General features: G+C 40.5%; 1 long non-coding RNA gene across 2 annotated transcripts; it reads right to left on the bottom strand.

Annotated features, from left to right (window-relative positions):
* Window positions 1–2,953: 2,953 nt before the first annotated feature.
* Window positions 2,954–9,697, bottom strand: LOC135184355 (uncharacterized). 2 transcript variants are annotated; one of them, XR_010305993.1, is made up of 3 exons: window positions 9,303–9,697; window positions 4,529–4,673; window positions 2,954–3,021 (listed from the first exon to the last, which is right to left on the bottom strand). It is a non-coding gene; the product is annotated as an uncharacterized LOC135184355 (long non-coding RNA). The 2 variants fall into 2 exon arrangements; XR_010305994.1 differs by lacking the exon at window positions 9,303–9,697 and adding an exon at window positions 5,509–5,583.
* Between the last annotated feature and the right edge of the window lie 119 nt (window positions 9,698–9,816).

Raw genomic sequence — 9,816 nt, 5'->3', positions numbered from 1 at the left:
AAGCATCTCCCTCATCCTTCTAGAGCAAAGGAGGGTTTGGAATGTCCCTCGAGTTTCTCCTTACAGTAGCGGTTTATTTCCTGTTTAAATCAATGTTTGCCACTGGCTTTGACTCAGAAGATGAAAGTGCTTTTCTGCTTCCTTTTCCTTTCCTTCACCAAACCACTTGCCTCATGCATAGCCTAGCCAAAGCATGCCATAGTCCTTTGGCCCCAGCAGTTAAGCTACTGAACACAGGAGATATTGGGATTTTAAAAATGCCAGGTGAAAAAAATACAAATCTCATCAGTCCATCCTTTCTGATACCTCAAGATCCTTCGAACCTCTGGCATTTCCAAACATATTCAGGATGCTATCAGTAATTTGATTTCATACATTATCAACACAGTATCTTACAAACTGTCCTACATACCAGCAGTCCATAGATAAGTAACTCTGCAAGCAGAGTAGAAACTGAACAGCAGGTCAGCAACACAATCTAGTGACCCTTTCTCCTGTTGCTATTTTGAAGCTTTTGTCCCCTAACATTTTGCTCTGTTGACAAAGGCCCAGGGCAGTAGTAGCTGGTTTCCCATAGGAAAGGTATTACCAAAGATGCTGCTTTCAAATCACTGTTCAAATCTGCAAGTCTATGGCACACAAGGGAAACTGCTCCGTTTCTAGATCAACCAACTCTGAAAAGAATGTTCCACAAGCTACTTGCCACCAGAGCAGAACCCTCCCTTGCAGACTAATGAAGAAAAAAGCACTTTCTAATTGTCATTGATTTTTAATATTTTTAGAACATTTTAGCTTATTTTCGTAACACAATGACACCTTTTAATTGTAGTGCTCCTCAGATTAGTCCATGCAATGTTCAAACTGCTAACAGGACTTCATCCATCATTCACCACCTTAAGTACCCTTCTTCAGTACCTGCCTGTTCTTTATCTGACCTATCTCCATCCTACAAACAGAAGTTACAGAAGCATTTGAGAAAATTAATTAACATGAGAAGTTCTGCTATATTTTTTCTCTGGCAAGGTCAATGTAGTAATTTGCAAGAATAATTACAGGTGCTCTGAGTCTATTACTGGTTGTGTTCCCCAGACACTAGTGGTCAAGATCTGAACAGAAATGATAATGGAAACAGCCTGCATCCATTATTAACCCTAGTTAATGCACTAGCCTCATTTCAACAGCCTTTGATTAAGGAAAGTGCAGTAAAATAACCACTGGCTTTAGGTGGAGTTTAATTCATGGCTGGCTGAATAATGAAATTGTATGGTACACAAGTAAGGTGCTTACAAGTACTGGTTCACAAGTACTTAGCACACTGTTTCTAGGATGGTTTTCTGGTTTCAACGTCAAATGCATCACCTCTCAGTTTCCATCTTTTCCTTACTTACATGACTATGTGTTACTGACCCTGCTCAAGGTATGTGTTTTTCATATCTGAAAGTAGGAAACTTAAGGGTATACAACTTTAACTCTACTCTGTCAGTCATACAGGCACACACAATTTAAAAAACAATATCTTGAAGTTTTTCAGTCCATGTAACCTTAGAGCAGGGAGACAAAAGATGATGACCTCTTCATGTCCCCTTGGGGGGCTATGCTTCTAATGGATTTCTTCTATAGATTAAGATACAGTGGAAGTGTTTCTAAGCTAATGTAACCAGAATTACAAGAATTGAATTTTACTGTCATGCAATTAGGGTGCTCTTAAAGTCTAATATAATGTCTTCTTCAATTTGCTGGTTGGTTCATCCAAATGGGATATGACTATGCAATCTTTTTACTACCATTCTGCTTGGCATTTGCTTTATATTTTTGCACAAAATTATGTGCAAGCAACAGGAGGTTACAGATGCACACACTTCTGTATCTTGATATTGCATTTTGCTATGTATTTTACTGCATAAATAAACTTACTATTGACTATCAAAAGATATGTATGGAAACACATTGCATCCAAAAACTGAAAATAAAATAGTAGCCTAAAAAGAGGCAGTGTTTTGAGATCAAACCATGGAGTTAGACAAGCATAACTCTCATTTGACACAAGCTCTGAACATCTTCATACAGCTTATAGGAAAAAGAAAGAAGTAATTCTTTTCAATATTAGCCACTCATAGTACCGATATAAGGGGGAAAGAGATCAAGATGTTAAAAAGCTAGTCTTCATATCTGGCAAGGAAATAGGCCTGTGCCACATGTAACATTGCACTAAATCCAGCATGAAGAACACAGCTTCTCATAGGAAATGCTTACTTCGAAGAAAATGAGATCAGCAGACATTTTTTCACAGCCCTGCATTAACCACTGTCCCTGCACTAAGTCTTACTTTTCTTAGCACCTACCTAAGGCAACTGTTAAAACTGATCTTCTAGGCTCACACAAGGAGACCTCACTGTGTGATAAAGAGACAGAACAGCATTGACACTATCTCAAGTGTGGTAGCATAAAAGACTAACAGGACCCTTGAATGTATGTGTGTGGGACTAATAACTAGGAATAAGAAAATTATTCTACAGCAGAGCCGAGGCAGACTGGAGGACTGTGTGCAGCTCTGGTAGTCATTTTCAAAAGGGTTTTGGAAAATCATGATGTGATGGATGAGCTGTTTGGTACCTGGTGTTCTGTCTGACTGTTGCATGGCAACAAGAGGTGAGCATTTTGGGTCCAACTCATGTTCTCAAAGGAGCAGCTTTAAAGGAACATATCTGTCAACTCCAATCGTCCCTACAAACCCTGCTCTATCATCTGACTCAGTATAAAGATTGTCACAGTCTGGCTCAGGAAAACAGTGAAAAGTTTTCATACATCCTGCAGGTAAAGGGAAGGGACACAAAAAAAGAGACACTCTATGAGTATCATGCTGATTGAGATATCACCTATAATCAAAACAGGTAGTTTTTGCTTTGAAGCAGTTTATCTGACAAGCTTGAAGAAGTGCATATTTCTCAGTAGTGGTATTTTCTAGTTTGTCTATGACAATAATTTCTGTATTTTTTCCATTGAAGACATTTCAAGCTTTTCCTGAAGGAAGAGAAAGGATTAAAACAAACTATGTTTTTATCCCACAGTATCAGAAGAAGTAAAATGAAACAATCTCCTTTATACAATCAGTTTTTGCTTTGTGGTAGAACAAATGACACACTTACAACTTGAGGATATCTAAATCTCTAGGCTTAAATTTTTCAGTACCATTTTGTCATTTTTAAAGCACACAGTCTTCCTTTCCTGTGGCAGGGGCAAGAGGACACTTGTCTTCTATGCTCCACTCCACCCTTTAACACCTGACTGTAGAGATGAAAAAATAAACCAGTCTCTGACAATGAGGCAGCTGATATGGTTGGTGTCTAGAGCCAGTAGCTTGGCAACTCAAAAATCCAAAGTCAAACTCCAGAACCCATGTAATAGCCCCCAGACAAGACACATCTTACTAAACAAAAAATATGCTCATGCCCACAAATGCAGTATGTCTTTAGCAGCATGCATGTGCACCCCAAACCCCATCAGTGTTTCTGGAAAGACTCCTTTCACTTCAGTGTTTTCTGGTGTGGATTCCTGTGAGCAAACTGCCTTTTCCTTTTCTGATTCCTACTCATTCTCAATCCAAGATGATCTAAGCTGGCCTAAGTGTGGAGAGTGCACTACCACTAAATGATGAGGATCTTGCCATCACTTAAGTGATGTCTCCCTTGTGAGTCCTAAGGACAGACTGGGAGAAGATGATCACATTATCAAAAGATCTGTTCCTTAAAGAGACAAGTATTAAGAGGTTATTTACATCAGATGTAGCGATTGAATTTCACTTGACATGTCACAAACATCAGTCTGCTGGCCACAGAATAAAGTGAATAATTAAGCAGGAAGCTGCTGTGTGCCAAGCAAACAGGTTGTAAAACAGTTCTGCACAAAATCTGGGGAGCCAGCTGTCTAGATCTGGAGCACAGAATAGTATTCATTGCTTATGCATCATGCTGAATTGCTAACAACACAGCCCAAAATCAGGAAAAGGATGTTGAACATGGGGAAATTGTATTGTGTTGTCCAGGATCAAAAACTCTTTTCACATGTGGATAGCTACAGGGAAGCGCAGGCATCTTTTTTAAGGTTGCTAACATTTATAGATGTGGAGTAAAGCAGGTACATTCATGCTGCAAACAGAGTCTACCTGTAACTAATGAGACAAGTGCAGATTTTCATGTGATGAGAGCACTGGTGCACATTTTGGGCAGGAAATGAAGAAATCACTCTAATGAGTAATTTGGGAAGCTAAATGTAGATCCATGTTAGCCTGGATGGTACATTTGGAAAACCTTTCATTTCCTATCATGATACTGAACAAACAAATGCTGGTTGTATTCATTGCTCAGTGGGTGGATTTTGCAAAAGAGCTCAGCATGGACCTAATTGTGGTGGTGCTGAAATCAACAGGAATTTAATGTCAGATTCAGCAGCCAGAGCAGGAATTTGCTACCACTGCCCCAAGATGTCCAGTGTTATAGATTTACAAATTCTGCAAAGCCTTTATAATTACCTCATTATTCAGAGTGTCCACACAACCATGAAATTGCTCCCTTTTTTGCTCTGGACTCCCTGCCGCCTTCCATGGTGGTCTGTTTGTTTTCCAGGTGGCACTTCTGTCCATTTACAAATGCTGCTTTTCTCCTGGTTTTATAGAGCTGGAAATGGAAGGAAACATTTCAAATTTCAGTAACCAAAAGTATGATTCTATTCAATTTTAGTCTAGGCTATGTTGTTGCAAATCTGTGATTGATTGATTTGCCAAACTTTGTTAAGCTCAGTAACAGAGGGAAAAAGCATCTTAGTGGAGCAGACACTGAGAATAATTACTTATTCTCCTCTACACATGAAGTATTTATAATTAAATACATCCAGCTTTGTCTATTCACAGCAGCAGAAATACCAATGAACTCTTTAATCAATATTGTAGAAAAATGTCACCTTTTAACCTTTCTGTTAATTCTCGGTAGACTGTTACCATTTAAAAAGTGAAACACATCTAAACTCAACTGCTCATCCAGAAGAAGGCAAGAAATAAAATGAAGGAACATTTCATTATTGTGCATAAACCCCTAACACTGGGAAATCAATCATATTTGTGGAAAGAAATGAAGACTTCAGCAAGCAAGTTGCACATGGAAATATATTAAACAGAGACAACAGCTGTAGTTCCAAGAAAAATGTATAATCATTAGAGCAGAGAAGCTCTTTTAATAGAATGACAAATATAATGAATGGGGTTAGAAGACACAAGAGTAACAGTATTGATGTCTCTCAGAAAACTCAAACATTTAACAGTGATAACCATTTTTCAGAACAACAAAAAAAACTTACCCTGTAGTTATAGGCATTGTTTGGAGACAGTTTAAAGCATTTAAACCTCACATGGCTTAAAAGACCTGAAGCACCTAGGGGAGTATTCCATGGTTGGTTTAGGCAACAAAAGACTCAAAATACAAAATTCAGGACAAATTACCAGAGCACAATACCTACAGCAAAAATATTTTCATTCTGGAGTTAACTTTGTGTGCGAACCACTCTCACAAAAGCTGTTTATTCCAGCTGCTGAAAAGCAGTCAAAAAAAGCACAATTAGTTGTTCCTGGTTTGATACAAATCACTTTCACATTTATTCTAGACCTCATTTTGCTGTTTCCATAATTTGTGCTTTATCCAGTTAAATATTCACATGAGTCATGATACTGAACATTTATTTTTCCCTCGACAGTGGCTTTCTAAGTACATTTCTTCGCTCAATATGTCCTGACCTCATGTATATTTGACAGTCTTGAATGTGCATTATTCCTCTGGAAATAATAAATTAATTCTATTTGCTACATTTTTATATTTTCCCAAGAATTTCTGCCATGAGCAACTCAGGCTGCAATTGAGATATTAAAATTTCATTCTCAAGATTTCTTCATAAGTCTTTTGCTTGAATACTAAAGATCTGTCTGTGATTTTATATGCTGAGTATCATGAACTCAGCACACTCAAAGGAGCAGACAAGAGCTGTTCCAGCAGTTTGACAACTACCACAGTTATCTGGAAGTCATCAGAGAGCCTACATAAGAGCTGATAGTCAAAGCAACTAAAGTATAGTTGCTACTCATTGCCTCACAGAATACACAGACATAATAATATAATTTTTTCACCACAATTTGGAAATGAGCTAATGCACTGGAGTTCCACCAGATCCTCTGGAAGAGCTGCTGCTTAAAAACAATGTAAATACAGCTCCACAACTTCTTGAGCCATTACAAAATCAACAATGGTGGGTTTGGCAAGAACGAGGTCTTCTGCAAAAACAGCAGTCTTTGCAGAAATTGCCTCTGGCAAATTTTCTTCTGCGTTTTTAAGCTTAAACTTGTGTTTCATTATGCAACCTGACCTTGGCGTACCTGTGTTAGTAGGCAGCTTGGACTAGGTTAGCACCAGAGGTCCCTTCCCACCTCTGCCATTCTGTGATTTTGTGACTAGACGCCTACCGGTCCCCGTGTTAGGATTGCTGGAAAGAAGGCCTAACAACAAACAGACAATTAATTCTGCAACAGTAATTACTTAAGATGATTTTGGCATTAACTGATAACAAAATAAAAAAGCTGTTCAGCTAATAGCCTTTCTTTTTTCAAGCTGAGCTCTAATCCTACACCACCAAAGGAAAGAGGAACTCAATCAGACATATAGACATCAGTATCAGAAATTGGTCATGTTTATACAATGGTAAAAGTAAAGTGGTTTCCGCCATGGTAAAGTTCACTCTGAGTTCTCTGAAAACTCAAAAAATGCCTGCTTTTGTGCAAAGCCTGGCCATGACTTACTGCTGTAGGATGAACAATCACTCTGCATTAGAACTACACATCCCTGCATTTTAAAGGAGTTGCATTAACTGTTTTCAATTTTACCTTTGCAAATTTCCCTTGATTTAAGGAAAACAACAGACTCTTTGTCCTCCTTCCCCATATACTTAAAATTAAGACTTCGTCAGTAAAAGGCTAGCAAGAGAATTCAGCCTTCAACAGCTCCATTCATTTTGTAATCTCTGAACATTACTGTGAAAGGATCATTAATCCTCTCAGCTCTCCTTGCATTGCATTTTCTTTCAGTGCAGTCTCAAAAAGGAGACAAAACCCTGCAAATTTTAATTCAGTCATTGTTTAACTATGTCATGCCAGGAAGCAAATGAATAACAAAAATGTTTTATCCTGACATGAAAAGAAATTCCTAAAGTTATGAGAACAGGCATGCAGTCATTTGACAATTACTAGAAACCTTAATGGCTGAGGAACCATCTTGCTAGTCAGATCTGGCTCCCTGCATAACAAGGACTGTTACACCAGTTTAGTGGACACAGGTTTTAAACGATATATCAAAACCACCTAGGCTTTTACCACACCCTAAAACAGAATATGGCATTGGGATGTCTCAGCTAAAAGAGGTACCATCTAAACCTATAAAATACTTATCTAAGTTGCCACAGTTGGCAACAACATGGTCAAAAAGTGGTCAAGTCAAATCAGTAATAGCTCAAGGTCAAGCTGCAACAAAACCATCTACAAGTAAGCTGGAGAATCAGGGCAGTCATTATTTTGTTCTTGTTAAACAATAGAGAACCAAAAAGGCAAGTACATTGTCATCTGCTGAAACCTGAAGCACTGCTACAGGGAGGGGATCTTGGACCACAGGTCTTCTGGCAAGCATCTAGCCTATGGGCTCTTGCCTTGACACTGTGGTCATGAGGCTAGAAGAGGCAGAAGTAGCCTCCAACAACCTGACATGTCAAGCAGTATCCTGAGAGCTTTCTTCTTTTCTACACTACTTCAGAAGGTGCTGGGACACAGCACTTTAGTTTTAGCAGATGAACATGTACTAGAAGAGAGATCACCCTTAGCCTGGAATGACAAGGCACAAGCACACACATCACACCAATCCTGCTCTGTGCATGTCTCTCCCCACTGCATTTGCAGCTGCTGGACTCAGAACCCACAAACAGAGCAACACACAGTGCACAAGGCTGACAGAAACCCACAAACAGAGCAACACACAGTGCACAAGGCTGAGAGCCCATAAAGTGAATGCTGTGCTGTGTTCTGGTACGACATGACAAAACCATGCTATGAAAGATGTGGTCCCCAGACCCAACCCTGCTGCACCGCATACGTGGGGTCTGGAGTGGCTGGGCAGTAGCCACAGCCGGACCCTCTAAGTACCAGTGTCTGCCATGAGGCTCACAACAGCATTTGGGGTATGGAGGGATGAGCACCAAGCGACCAGATATGACAACCCTTTCCAAACAATACTTCATCTGATTCAAACTGCAGTCACAAAAACACTTCCCTTTTGTGAACACATCAAACAAATAAATGGGAGTTCATTTCTTCACACTTTTCTGAACTAGAAGCCATATTTAAACAAACAGCCAAATTTCCCCAAAGTAGCACTAAGTAGGTTTTTTATTACCACTGCAGTACTCCAAAAGGCACATTGGTAATGCAAACTCCCTGCATCTCACATTTGTTACTAGTTATGGAACAAAGCTGAGTGTGTCTGCATTGGATTGGCTTCCAGGTGAAAAGAGACTTTTCAGAATCATCTACTGCTAAAGGGACACATTCTTCATTCTCAACTTCACATTCAGTGTTTCTGTCAATTTCAGTTCAGCCTTTATCTCCATATACAACAACCAGGCTGTGTGAACATCAACTCACTTCACAAACGAAATGCACAAGCGAGTAGTTTTGCTCTAAAAAGCCTATAAACTTTCATTTAGGAAATGCTTATCCTGGTTTTATCCCCACCACAAAAATCCTGTCTTTCGGGTATCTTAAAGACCACGTTGCTAATCTGTGGCAGACAAGAGTTTAACCTAATGCACGCAAGTTTGTTATTTGTCCTTTTTTTTTTCCCCCCATGAATACAATATGCCACAATAATATATTCCCTTTAAGCATCAATCCACTTACATAACATTCCTGACCTCCAGCACTAATCTGCAAGGCCACCCACCCTCCCTCCCTCCAGTGAGCCCCTCTCTGAAGCCAGATTACCTGCAAATGTTTGCTGGCTTAACTGCTCATTTTAAATGGAATGATAAAAAGGGGAAAGGCCTCCTCAGGCAGCACTGTTTCTTGGACTACGAAAATATAGCTGTAATCTCTCCATCCTGCAAAGGTATTTTTTTAAGAGCTTGGGTAAAACTATTAAATCTCCATGTGAGGAAAGCTTTCACTCTATGATTGCACACCAGTTTAATGCTTGGGGAGGGGGGAAAAAAGTACGTTTTAATACCTGCTCACAGAGTGCTGTGTGCTAGTGCTGTCTATAGACACTTTGCTGAGTCAGCAGGCTGAAAGATGCATTGAGGAACCTCATGTTCACATCCTGCTGCCAGAAGGGACCAACGACGAGGGTTGGAACAGGCTGCCCAGGGAGGTGCTGGAGTCACCATCTCAGAGCTGCTCAAAACCATGTACCCATGGCACTTCGGGTCACGGTTTGGAGGGTACGGTAGTGCTGGGTTGACGGTTGGGCCCGAAGATCCTTCTTAAACCTAATGATCCTATGATTCTACCAGTCTAAGGCGGCAGAGGGGAAAAACCCTGTGGGGAGGCTTCCGGCAGGCCGGGGATCGCAGCCCCCACCAAGAGCCTAGCAAGAGGACTCTGTCCCTGCCAGAGGGGCGGGCCGGCCGTGAGGGGGCTGCCAGCGGCTAACCGCGGCCGCCGCCCAGCGCTTCCCGCCAAGCCGCCCTCGCCTCAGCCCCGCGGCTCGCTGACTGCATTGCCCAGCGTGCCCCGCGGCC

This window comes from Pogoniulus pusillus, chromosome 20 (assembly GCF_015220805.1).
Source record: "Pogoniulus pusillus isolate bPogPus1 chromosome 20, bPogPus1.pri, whole genome shotgun sequence".
Lineage (NCBI taxonomy): Eukaryota > Metazoa > Chordata > Aves > Piciformes > Lybiidae > Pogoniulus > Pogoniulus pusillus.
Note: the sequence above shows the minus strand (reverse complement) of the source record. Positions and strands in the feature narration are given on the sequence as shown.